Below are 12,593 nucleotides of genomic sequence, written 5' to 3'. Positions count from 1 at the left end.
TCCTATATGTATTACATCTTCTGTAAAATAAACATAATATTTGAGGCCTTTGAAATATTAATATAACAGTCTCTGAATAAAAGTGTGCTTGTCAGAATATAACTTTTCCTCGCCAATTACTCCAGCATCTTGAACAGTGCAATAAACAAATGTCATTCGTGACAAAAGGGTGGATCAAAGATCCACGCATGATAAAACAGAATATGTTAGTATAAACAAAAGCACAGCTTAACCAAGTTTATTCAATCTTAGATGTAGGCTTTTGCACAACAACCAACATTAAAGCTGTTATTTCTGCAGTAGCAAACCAGTGTGCCATTTAGTAGTCACAGGGATTGTCTCTCCCATCTGGCCATTGTAAACTTATCAAACCCCACTTCTTCTGCCAACCCTTCTCAAGCTGGCTTGTCCCACTTGCTGCTCTATTTAATTGGGAAAATCGCCCCAGAGCGGGTCCTCTGACAGCCAATCAAAGCTCATCTTTCACTAATACTCTAATAGACACTGCAGTCACACTAAGCAGTGTATGATTTTTTTTTTTTTCAGCAGACTGCTGCATGCACAGTGCACTAATGATAGAACTGCTTTAATTTAAGGCCACTGTCTCAGGCTGCTCTGGGTAAGTGATATTTCAGTGGGTTATTTCTCTTCATTAGGACACGGTGTGTATGGGAGCACATGGCACGAAGGGCATGAGGTGCACAGCCTTTGATGGCATCTTATCTGGTCTCTGTGCTGTGACAGGGATTGGGGATGCATTAGTAGCATTAGTACTGTAGCTATCGTAGTATTGCACATTCCCAAGTCCATAATTGGTCTGTCAGTCCTGCAAGAAAAAGCCCTCCGAGGACTTCATGGCAGTCAATGATGTTACGATGGCAGAAATGTTCCAGTCGTTAAAAACCTTTTCTTTCCTAAAGTACATCATAGCGCAAAAGCTTAATTGTCACTTTAGTTGATCTGTCTGGGTGAAAATAAAGGCCAGAGAACTATTGCACATACTGTAATAACATACACATTTGCACAAACCTGCAATGACACACAAAAGGTTTTAATGTTTCCAACATGTGCAAGTAAACAATAAAGAATATAACATTGTGAGATATATTTTACAGCCAAGGCCAAGTCTAATATGCAACACTGAATTAGAATTAGAAGAGTGCAGAAGAGCAACAGGAAACTTTCAACAAATATGCAAAATGCGAACAGAAAAATGTCCCCTATGGCCATGTTCCATTGCAAAGGTTCAGGAGGTCTTGTGCCAGTCATTTCGAGTGAAATTGCTGTCTAATTTAAATCATATCTTGTCCGCAGGACTGCTCAATGAGAGGAAATGAGGAAAATTGCCTTACCTAAACCCCAGATCAACAAAGACAACGGCTAGCACCAAATGGATGGTAAATTATTGCCTTCATTACAAACTGAGCACTGAGATACATATCTTTATTTGCAATTTCCCAGCAAAGCAATGAGTTTAAAAATAAAGGGACTCACTGGTACAGCTTAATCTGTTTTCATTCATACTAGACCACTTCAGCTATCAAAGTAGTGTATTTGTTTTTAGAGTTGGGGTACTTGGACTTGGACTTTGGGCTGCAATTCTGAAAGAACTTGGACTTTACCCATTCAGGTGGATTTATACTTAAACATAAAACAAATTCAGAAATTATGTAAAAAAAAAAAAAAAAAATTCAAATTAGGAAAACAAGACATAAATAGCTACCTCAAAACCAGTTGGTTATGGACATATACTGGACTTAACAAGGTGGACTTGCTCAGACCCAACACTATTTGTTTTTAGTCACAATCTATCACAAATGCACCTCGTATTCGATTGAACACATTGTCATATTTCTCAGACATCAAACAATTAAAACTACTTAAAATCTACTTAAAAAAAAAAAAACATGTTGTCTATCCACTTTAACATTGTTCTGTGGTAGGTGTGTGAACAAAAGTTCTTCATTATTTAAGATCCCTTCTAGTTGTCACATATCCTTTCTGCTGAATGTTCATGCATCATGATTTGAAAAAATGATCTGCGCAAAATTAATCAAAATATCTAATGCAATAAAATCTAAAATATCAAAACATTTTATTTTAGAAAATTTAGATAACCCCTTTCTTCTTGTGTGAATTTCTTTTATTTATTTTTTTCCTCAATGAAGTAAACCACCCAGCATGTACAGAGACCACAGTGAGAAGAGCAGTAATCCTATTTTTCCATCTGTCTCAACTGCTTGGCTTTCTGAAGTCCTAATCCTTTTACATCCTTTTATCAAGCTGATCTGTTCTCCAAAGCTAGGAAGCACCATGATGAACAGTCATCAGCTGGCTAATAGATTCACTCAGTTGAGAGTTACATATCTCCCAGAACAACTGGTAGACACTATTAAATATTGCAACAGTTTATGATTATCCTTAAAACAATAAAATTGACCTGAACCTGACAAAATAGTTATTAAAGCTGCCAAGTTTAAGGTATTTAAAGATCAAATAAAGGATTTGCCATAACAACAAAAAATATGTTTAAAAGTTTATGTATTATAAAAGTAATTGAATTAATATCTATTAATATCTTGTGATAAAACATTCATCATGTTCATTAAATTAAAATGCTACAGAAATAATGTTATGTTTGAATTTGTAACATCTGTTTTGAAAATGCATGCATTTTTAAAAGCTGATGTGATCGATTCAGCAGAGCAAATTCAGAAAGAGACTGAAAATAAATAAATTGTATTTTATATTATTTTATTTTATGTAAATAATTGAGTAGGTAAATGGAAAAAAAAATGAATGTGTCCTCAATAATAATGGACAGGAGTGATGTTATCATAAACATGAACAAGAATAAGGGATGCTTGAGGCACTTTTACATAAACACATAAATACACAGACACACACACATACATACATAAATATATGAATAGAACCAGAGAGGAATTAATGGAAAGAGGAGAATCTTGTCTTCTAAATTTATTGTGTACACTTTATTCTTCAATGCAGAAAGCAATGCATAAGCTTTTTTTTTTCTTTTTTTTTTCTTTTTTTTTGTGAATATGCAAGATTTCTAATTCATTAGCTGCTGTAATAACTAGAAGAATAACAAAATGCGCAAATGTACAAATTTAACTATTGTGTTTATGATTATAAAATGAATTATATATTTTTTTTCATAAATTAAATCAATGTGATAATAAATGAATGAATGAATGAATGAATGAATGAATGAATAAAACACCAGTTTCAAACATCAAGCAGTATAATAAACTTTTTAACCATTAAAATAACTGGAAGCAACTGCACATTAAATAAAAAATGCCCATTTCCACTATTGCATTTAAAATTAGATAGATACTGTACGTAATGCATACTGAGTCAAAATGTGTGTTGCCATATTATTTTAAAATAATACAATTATTATTTAATATGTATTGTTAATATATATTATTGCTTGCATATGTTCTATGTTTAGACTTAAAAAGATGGACCACAGCTTATGAATAGTCCTGAAACGCTTTGACAGACAGGGACTGGTGCCTTCATGAGGGACACAGATGTGTAAATGGTAGCAGAGCCAATATATAGCATTGCTACCTGACCATTTAAGGGTAAATTGCTACTTTGTTAATTAAATTGTTATTTTGTTTCAGTGCATTCATATTCATTTTCTCATGCCTTTGATATATTCAGATGATAGTAATTTGTACTCTATGTTCATTCATTATAATTCCACGAAAGACTATGTAACAGTTAGCCATTTCAATAATATTGAAGAGTTAAACAGATTTTGCTGAACACTAGTTGAACTAAGGTGAGCGTGATTTCACCAAGTACAACATGTTTCTGGATCAACAACCTTGTTGATCCTGGAACAACATTCCAATCAACCAATCAGAATTGAGGTATTACTTTTCAGGAAATATCTGTTTCAGGCTTACAACCAGAGTTAAGTGCTTTTACATCCTTGTTAATCAGCTATCATTTCCCACTGATTTTAGGAATAAAATATGAGTAGGTTTAGGGGCAGGGATTGGGTTAAGTCTATATTTTTGGACAATGATGTTGATCCAGGATCATCAGAAGATGTTGATCCAGGAACATATCTTACTGGGCTAAATCATGGAGACCGCTGAACCACATCAGAAAAGCATTATGCCTCTTTAATTTTTGCATACAAGGAAATAAAAACTTATAGAGCATTGCACAAAAAAGAAGGTCAGCAAAGATGGCAAAATACATTTAATTTTATCTCAGTGAAAAGACACGCCTTCACTTTCATTCCCACCTGACTTTGAAGCAGAATCATTTCCCTCACCTCCCTAAATTGGCCCTCTCAAAATTCATTTAGCCCTCAATATTAGATTGATCTAATCAGCTCGCTCCAATTTTTTTTATGCATTTAACAGTGGCAGAGGAAAATCAGACCCATAGTCTGGGGGTTTTGAAAGCCCTTTGCTACTAATGATGGCTTTGTTCCATAAAAAGTGATTTCCTGGCTGAAGAAACATTGAGTTTTGTCCCCTGTTGTGCTGTATGCAACTTTCTCCATATGCTTCTCTTTTCAATGAATATTCCCATGATGCAACGGATGGTCCGTCCAACAATTATTCACTCTCACTCTTTCATTTCTTGGGACCAACTGGCCCTTTTTCACTAAAACTATCAGAGATAGGGCCTGACTAGTACATTATTATTATTATTTTTTTTTTTCTGGAATACAATGACCTTATCTGTGACTAGATCAGATATAGTGTTCGGATGTCAGTGCTCAGTTAAGGGAATGTGTTGGTTCGCCCACTGCCCTGTGTAATTTAATCAACATCACCTGAGAGATGCAGGACAGATGCTCTGTACACAAGTGAATATTGGCAAGCATAGAGCAGCACAATGGTTCATGTTGGTTGTTGCATTCTGCACACGCATCAGCGATAAGATGTCTGCACCTACACTGTTGTAATCTCTGTTGTCGAGGATATATTTAAAAGGACTTCGCTGCGCAATACTTTACAAAATAATTGCACCTATTATTGGTCTTCAAAGCAACATTACTTAACATCACACTTACGATGAACATTTTTGGATGAAAATAAATTGGTTCAGATGTTTGAAAAGAATGAGTTCAAGTGATTTTTTTTCCAATCATTTCAACGGTTTTAAAAGCAATGTCAATAAGACACTGAGAGTGTATTAGCTTCCCACGTGAATCTAGTTTTGTCATTAGCTGAATCACCCTTTCATTACTCATCATTAACCTCAGAAACATTTTTTTTTCTAGCGTTTAGTGGTTTCACTCTGAGTTGACAACTGCCCTTGTGTATTACTGCTAATGTAATGAGTTTTTCCTTTGGTGAAAGGTGAAATTCAATAAAAGAAATTAAAATTGTGGGCCATTCTTTGATAGGGCAGTTTTACACTTTACAAGGTTGCTCATTTATTTCTGGTGCTTGTGTATAAAATATAGGGCTCTGGTTTAAAGCATTCTTGGTAAGTGCACTGAAATGAAAGGCATAACTTTATTGTCGTGCCTAATGATGTTTTCATTTTCCATCAATATTGTCAGTATGATTGTACAATCATCACCACTGTCAGTATCATCTTCCTCACAATTGTCAGTGCAGCCCAAAAGCATGTCAAACAAAATCAGGAAATCAGGAAATATTTGCTGACCGCTTTGTTTTCTGTCAAATAAAGCCAGATGCATCTGTCTATGAGGAACTGAAATGTAAATTCCACTACGGATGCATATTCTGTATCAAATTTGTTCTTGTTTTGTCAACGAATCGTAATGACTGAGAAAGCATATTTGAATAAAAGCACACTTTTATTCTGTTTACATTGCAAAACTGAAATTATAATAAGCTACTCTTTCCTTTTGCATTTTCCACTTTCTTATTATAGTACTTTTTGTGTGTGTGGGTAAGTGAAAATGAAAAGTCTAGTCAGCTCAGCCAAAAGAAAAATGCCGCTTGACAGTCTGTTTATACACAAAAGCAGACTGGCAAAAATGCTCTGTCATCTCTGTTTGTCTATTTGACCAAATATGTCTCATAACCTATAAAGAGCAAAATAAAAAACACAGACTCTGGGGACGAGCAAAGAGATACTCTGGTTCCAGCTGAGATCAAGGCAATCGATTTTAGAGCTTTAAAATAAATTTAAACAAGTCAAGAAAAATCGTTGGGGTGTATAAATAATACATTTGGGAGTTTGTGGAAAATGCTGGATCTGGGAAACGAAGAGAGTGAAGAGGGACTTAAAAGATGAACAGTCTGTTTATAACCTCCTCATTCCAACAGTTCAGGATGTTTTATACACAACTCTATATATGTATCATGTTAACTGGACATTTGTATTCATTGTCTATTGTTTAATACAGTTTTACACACACTGCATGATAATAATAACAATGTGAAAGCTACTTCAGCAAATAATTGTCACGGAAAAGAAGACTGGATGCAAATGCAAGTTAATATCTCTTTAATAGAGCTTCCGCTGATAAAGTCAGATGTTCAGGAAATGACAAGACAAACAAGCAGCAGGAGAGATGGCAACACAGGGACCTTGATGGGCGATGGTGTCCGTGGTGAGTGGAGTCCGTGAAGTAACCGTGGCTGAAGTGATGAACGAGGAAGACCAGAACGAATATCCACAGGAACAGACAGGCAACAGGAAACAGCGACGAGTAATCCAGAGCAGGTACAACACTACGAGAGACGCGAACAACACCAGTACTCCAACAAACGATCTGACAAACATGAGACGAAAGACAAGGCGTTAATATAGGCAAGATGTAATGTAATCAGTAATCAGCGGCGACACCCACACAGATCAATCAGGTGATACACCCCGCAACCTACACACAGACAACAAGATGACACCATGTATCTATATACTGTCACAGTACCCCTCCTCCTAGGAACGCCTCTCGGCATTCCCACCACCCCTTACCTGTCGATTGTAATCATCGATAAGGGAGTGATCCAGAATGTCCCGGGCAGGTACCCAACTTCTCTCCTCTGGACCGTAACCTTCCCAGTCCACCAAGTACTGGAATTCACGTCCCCTCCACCTCGAGTCCAGAATACGGTTAACCGAATAGGTTGGTTCCCCATCTACGAGTCGCGGCGGTGGAGGAACCGGGGCAGGCGGATTAAGCGGTGAATGAAAAACTGGTTTAATTTTGGAAACATGAAAGGCGGGCAATTTGGGGCAGACTGCCACCGGACTAATGATTTTGGTGACAGTAAACGGGTCAATGAATTTGGGAGCAAGTTTATTAGCAACGGAGCAGAGCGGAATATTCTTAGTAGAAAGCCACACTTTTTGACCAACGACGTATATGGGTGGCTTTGACCGGTGGCGATCGGTCTTAGCCTTGGTGCGCGCCCTCACCTGCAACAGGGTCTCACGGGCTCTGTTCCAGGTGCGGCGGCACCTCTGGACAAAGGCGTGGGCAGAGGGGACCGCAACTTCGGATTCCAGACTGGGAAAAACAGGTGGCTGGTAACCTAAGCTAGATTCAAACGGGGATAGGCCCATAGAAGACACTGGTAACGAGTTATGTGCGTACTCAATCATAGAGAGTTGTTGACTCCAGGAGGAAGGATTCCTGGACGCCAAACATCGCAACATATGCTCTAAATCCTGGTTGGCTCTCTCGGTCTGACCATTGGTCTGGGAATGGAACCCAGAGGAAAAACTAACCGTTGCCCCCAGCAACTTACAAAACTCCTGCCAGAATTTGGACACAAACTGGGACCCCCTGTCAGAAACCACATCCACCGGGAGGCCATGTATCCAGAAGATGTGGTCAATGACAGCGACCGCTGTCTCCTTGGCAGAAGGTAATTTGGCCAAGGGTATGAAATGGGTCGTCTTTGAGAACCGGTCCACAACGGTCAAAACAACCGTATAGCCTTGGGAGGGTGGGAGGGCTGTGACAAAATCTAGCGCGATGTGGGACCAGGGTCTCGAAGGGACAGACAGTGGTTGGAGTAACCCATCTGGAGGACGGTTGGAAGTCTTACCAGTGGCGCAAACCGAGCAAGCCAAAACAAAAATCGCGGATGTCGCGAGCCATACCTGGCCACCAGAATCATTGCTTGACCAAACATCTGGTTCGATTAACCCCTGGATGGCAAGCTATGTTAGAGCAATGACCCCACTTAATGACGCAGGACCTTAACTCATCTGGCACAAATAAATGGTTCGGTTGGCATGCGGGCGGAGGCGTTACCCCTTCTAAGGCTGCCAGGACCTTCGTTTCGACCTCCCATGTCAGAGTGGAGACCACTAATGTCTCAAGAAGAATACACTCGGGAGTGGACGGATGTTCGGACAGACCAAAAATACGAGAAAGACCATCAGGCTTGATGTTTTTGGAGCCCGGGTGGTATGATAGAGTAAAATCAATGCCCACCGAGCCTGCCTGGAATTGAGCCTTTTAGCTGATCGTATATACTCTATGTTCTTGTGATCAGTCCAAACGATAAAGGGCACCCCCGAACCCTCTAACCATTGACGCCACTCCTCTAATGCTAATTTGACCGCCAACAACTCTCTGTTACCAATATCATAATTACTTTCCGCGGGAGATAAACGGTGAGAGTAAAACGCGCAAGGGTGCATCTTGTTATCTGAGGGAGACCGCTGGGAAAGAACTGCTCCTACCCCCACCTCTGACGCATCGACCTCCACCACGAACTGACGTAATGGATCAGGGGCAATCAGAATGGGAGCCGAAACTAAGTGACTCTTCAGTTTAGCAAATGCAGCCTCGGCTGCATCTGACCACCTGAAGGCCGTTCTGGGGGAGGTCAAGGCAGTCAGAGGTGTGGCTAGTTGGCTGAAGTTGCGAATAAAACGCCAGTAGAAATTGGCGAACCCTAGAAACCGCTGTAGGGCCTTACGGGAATCTGGACTTGGCCAATCCACCACAGCCTTAACCTTGTCAGGATCCATGCGAATTCCCTCAGACGAGACGATGTACCCTAGGAAGGAAACAGATTGTGCATGAAATTCGCATTTCTCCGCCTTGACAAAAGGACCATTCTCTAACAGCCGCTGAAGCACTTGTCTGACGTGTTGAACATGTTCCTGGAGAGACGAAGGAAATATCAATATGTCATCCAGGTAGACAAATATGAACTGATCAACCATGTCTCTCAACACATCATTGACGAGGGCCTGGAAGACCGCAGGTGAGTTGGAAAGCCCGAAGGGCATAACCAAGTATTCAAAGTGCCCTCTGGGGGTGTTAAAAGTGGTCTTCCACTCATCTCCCTCCCTGATGCGGACCAAATGATAAGCATTATGCAAGTCCAATTTAGTGAAGAAGGAATGCTCCTTGCAACCTCATTAGACAGATCCACAGTCTCATCCTGCAAAACAGAAACAGACACTGTGGAACAAGCAGACAAAAGACAAGACTTATGACAACTGGTGCTCCCCTCCGTGACAGTACCCAGAATCCAGTTAAAACGGGGATTGTGCTTCCTGAGCCAGGGGTGGCCCAGGACGATGGGAGCGTGAGGTGAGTCCATGAGAAGGAACTGAGTCTCTTCAGAGTGGTTACCAGAGGTGATGAGTGTGATGAAATCCGTGATGTGTTAGAGAGTAGGTAGTGACTGTCCATTGAGTGCGCTGACGGAGATGGGGTGCTCGAGGGAGGAAGTGGAGATGCCATGTTGCTGAGCGAAGTTGTAATCCATGAAATTGCCCTCGGCCCCGGAATCCAGAAGTGCACTGCAGGTGATGTTGTTGGTGGCCCATCTCAGTCTTACCGGAAGGAGGGTAGATGGTGAGGACTTCTCGGCAGAGATCCCGCCCGATTGTAGCCTCGAGTTTACTATTGGGCCTGGTCTTTTACCGGGCAGTTTCTAACGAGATGACCAGATGTTCCACAGTAGAGGCAAAGGCCAAGGAACCTCCGCCGTTCCCTCTCCTCCCTGGAAAGCCGTGCTCTCCCCACCTGCATGGGCTCAGGATCGGATGCTGGGCTGACCGCATCCACCGGACTGGCTCGAAGATCGCTGCATCGTTCTCCAGACTCCTCCATAGCCTCCACTCGTGGAAGGCGTGAATCAACACGTAATGCCAGCTCTACCAGGCCATTAAAAGTCTCAGTCCAGGGTGTAGATTTCACGGTGGACGCGATCAGCCAGCCCATGCAGGAAAACGTCCCACTGCGCCTCCTCGTTCCAGCAGCACTCCACCGCGAGGGTGCGGGACTCGATGGCATAATCAGCGACCGTTCGGTTGTCTTGTTTGAGTGCGGTGAGTTTCCGGTCGGCCTCCTTTCCAGCCACCGCACGGTCGAACACCCTCCTCATCTCGGCGGCGAGTGCCGTGAACGAGGAGCAGCAAGGATCACGGTTCTCCCAAACCGCCGTTCCCCACAGTGCCGCCTTCCCCGTGAGTAGCGTGAGCACGAACGCCACTTTGGACTCCTCCCTCTCGAACATACTGGGCTGTAAAGTGAAGTGAAGAGAACACTTGTTGAAGAATGCTCTACAAAAGTCAGGCTCACCGGAATATGTCTGTGGAACGGGGAGACGGGGCTCCGAGATGTCCCGTTGTTCTGAAGGTGGTGGGGAAACGGTTGGCGGGGCTGGCGCACTGGAAGCGCAAAGTTGTTGCATCTGTTGGGAGATCTCGGACACCTGTGTTACCATCGCCTGGACGGCGTGTCCGGTGGCAGAGATACTCTCCTGCTGCTGATCCATTCGAGTTATGCTGTGGCTGATGAACTCTGTGAAAGCCGCTGAACTCGCTGCATCCATGATGGTGGTCAGATCGTTCTGTCACGGAAAAGAATACTGGATGCAAATGCAAGTTAATATCTCTTTAATAGAGCTTCCGCTGATAAAGTCAGATGTTCAGGAAATGACAAGACAAACAAGCAGCAGGAGAGATGGCAACACAGGGACCTTGATGGGCGATGGTGTCCGTGGTGAGTGGAGTCCGTGAAGTAACCATGGCTGAAGTGATGAACAAGGAAGACCAGAACGAATATCCATAGGAACAGACAGGCAACAGGAAACAGCGACGAGTAATCCAGAGCAAGTACAACACTACGAGAGACACGAACAACACCAGAACTCCAACAAACGATCTGACAAACATGAGACGAAAGACAAGGCGTTAATATAGGCAAGATGTATTAAGCCGCAGCTGCCGCTGATCAGTAATCATCGGCGACGCCCACACAGAACAATCAGGTGATACACCCAGCAACTTACACACAGACAACAAGATGACACCATGTATCTATATACCGTGACAATAATGACACATTAAAGGCTGAAATCCAGAGTAAACAGATGAATCTACTGCAAGACTGAATATCTATAATACCCTCTGCAAAAAAAAAAAAAAAAAAAAAAAAAACAACACTCTGAGAGAACACGGTCCGCCAAATATTGTCTAAAATCTCTGTCAAAGTCATTTGCAAAAACATATTCCAGACAAAACTGTGAACATGTCAACAGCTGTGACTTTAGTTAAGAGGTTTTTGACTTTCTGACTAAATGTGAATGGATGCTACAGAGGAGAAGTCATTATGTTCATAGTTACAGCTGCGTTGAGCTAAATAGGTCAGTATTGTTGGGTTAGTATCTGTGTGGCACACATTTATTCACTTATATATACCTCCCACTCATGCTCACCAACCCTGACAATGATATTGTAATCCACAACTTGTTTCCTACCTATTTATACCCTCATTTTAAAATTGCACGTGCCCCCACTTACTCTGTGGACTATTGTGCCTCATACCTCTTATATCATACCTATTCATTCTTTATTCATCACAACCAGCCACTCAAAGCTTTTCTGCAGGATTTTCAAGTCTCTCCCTGTAAACCATTGAACAACTTCTGCTATTATAACAGAATGAAAGACCTACTTGCACTTAAAATGTCAAAAGCACTCAGTAGGACCAAGAAAGGGACAGATTCAAGTTTCAATCCTGGCCCTTGTGTGAGGGACATGAATCTCCACAAGGAACAGTCAGATGAAATTCAGAAAGATCCTGATGTGTCAAGTTATGTCAAGTGACCTTTATTTATATAGTGCTTTATACAATACAGATAGTTTCAATGCATCTTTACGTGATAAACAAGAAAATAGTGATTCAGTGGTGCAAACAAAATTAAATTCTGGTGTAAAGCAGCTCTAAGGGGCCATTCACATTTGCATGCTCAAGTTTTTTATTTTAAATGTAGCGCCCGAACGATTTGGAAAAAAACTGAAAGCGGCACGCCTAGTGGCAGGCACACTCATTTTTGAAGCATCCACATCGCATCGAGAAACATTTCAACTTTTCAGAATGCCGCAAGCGCACCGCGGGTCATGTCACAAGAACTAACCAATCAGCTTCATCCTTTCCTTTCCTAACAACACTGAAAGCTCAGCAACGATGAAGGAACAGCTGATCATAGATGTACAGCGATTTTTAGTGACAAGCTTTGAAAAAAAAAAAAAAAAACAGAAAACGGCGTGCCCAGCGTTTTCCATGTGTTTTAGGTGTGACATGTGAATGTGCCTAAGATAATTATAATGAACAGTCATTATTAAGCTAAAATTGG

Source organism: Carassius auratus, chromosome 32, assembly GCF_003368295.1.
Source record: "Carassius auratus strain Wakin chromosome 32, ASM336829v1, whole genome shotgun sequence".
NCBI classification, from domain to species: Eukaryota; Metazoa; Chordata; class Actinopteri; order Cypriniformes; family Cyprinidae; genus Carassius; species Carassius auratus.
Note: the sequence above shows the minus strand (reverse complement) of the source record.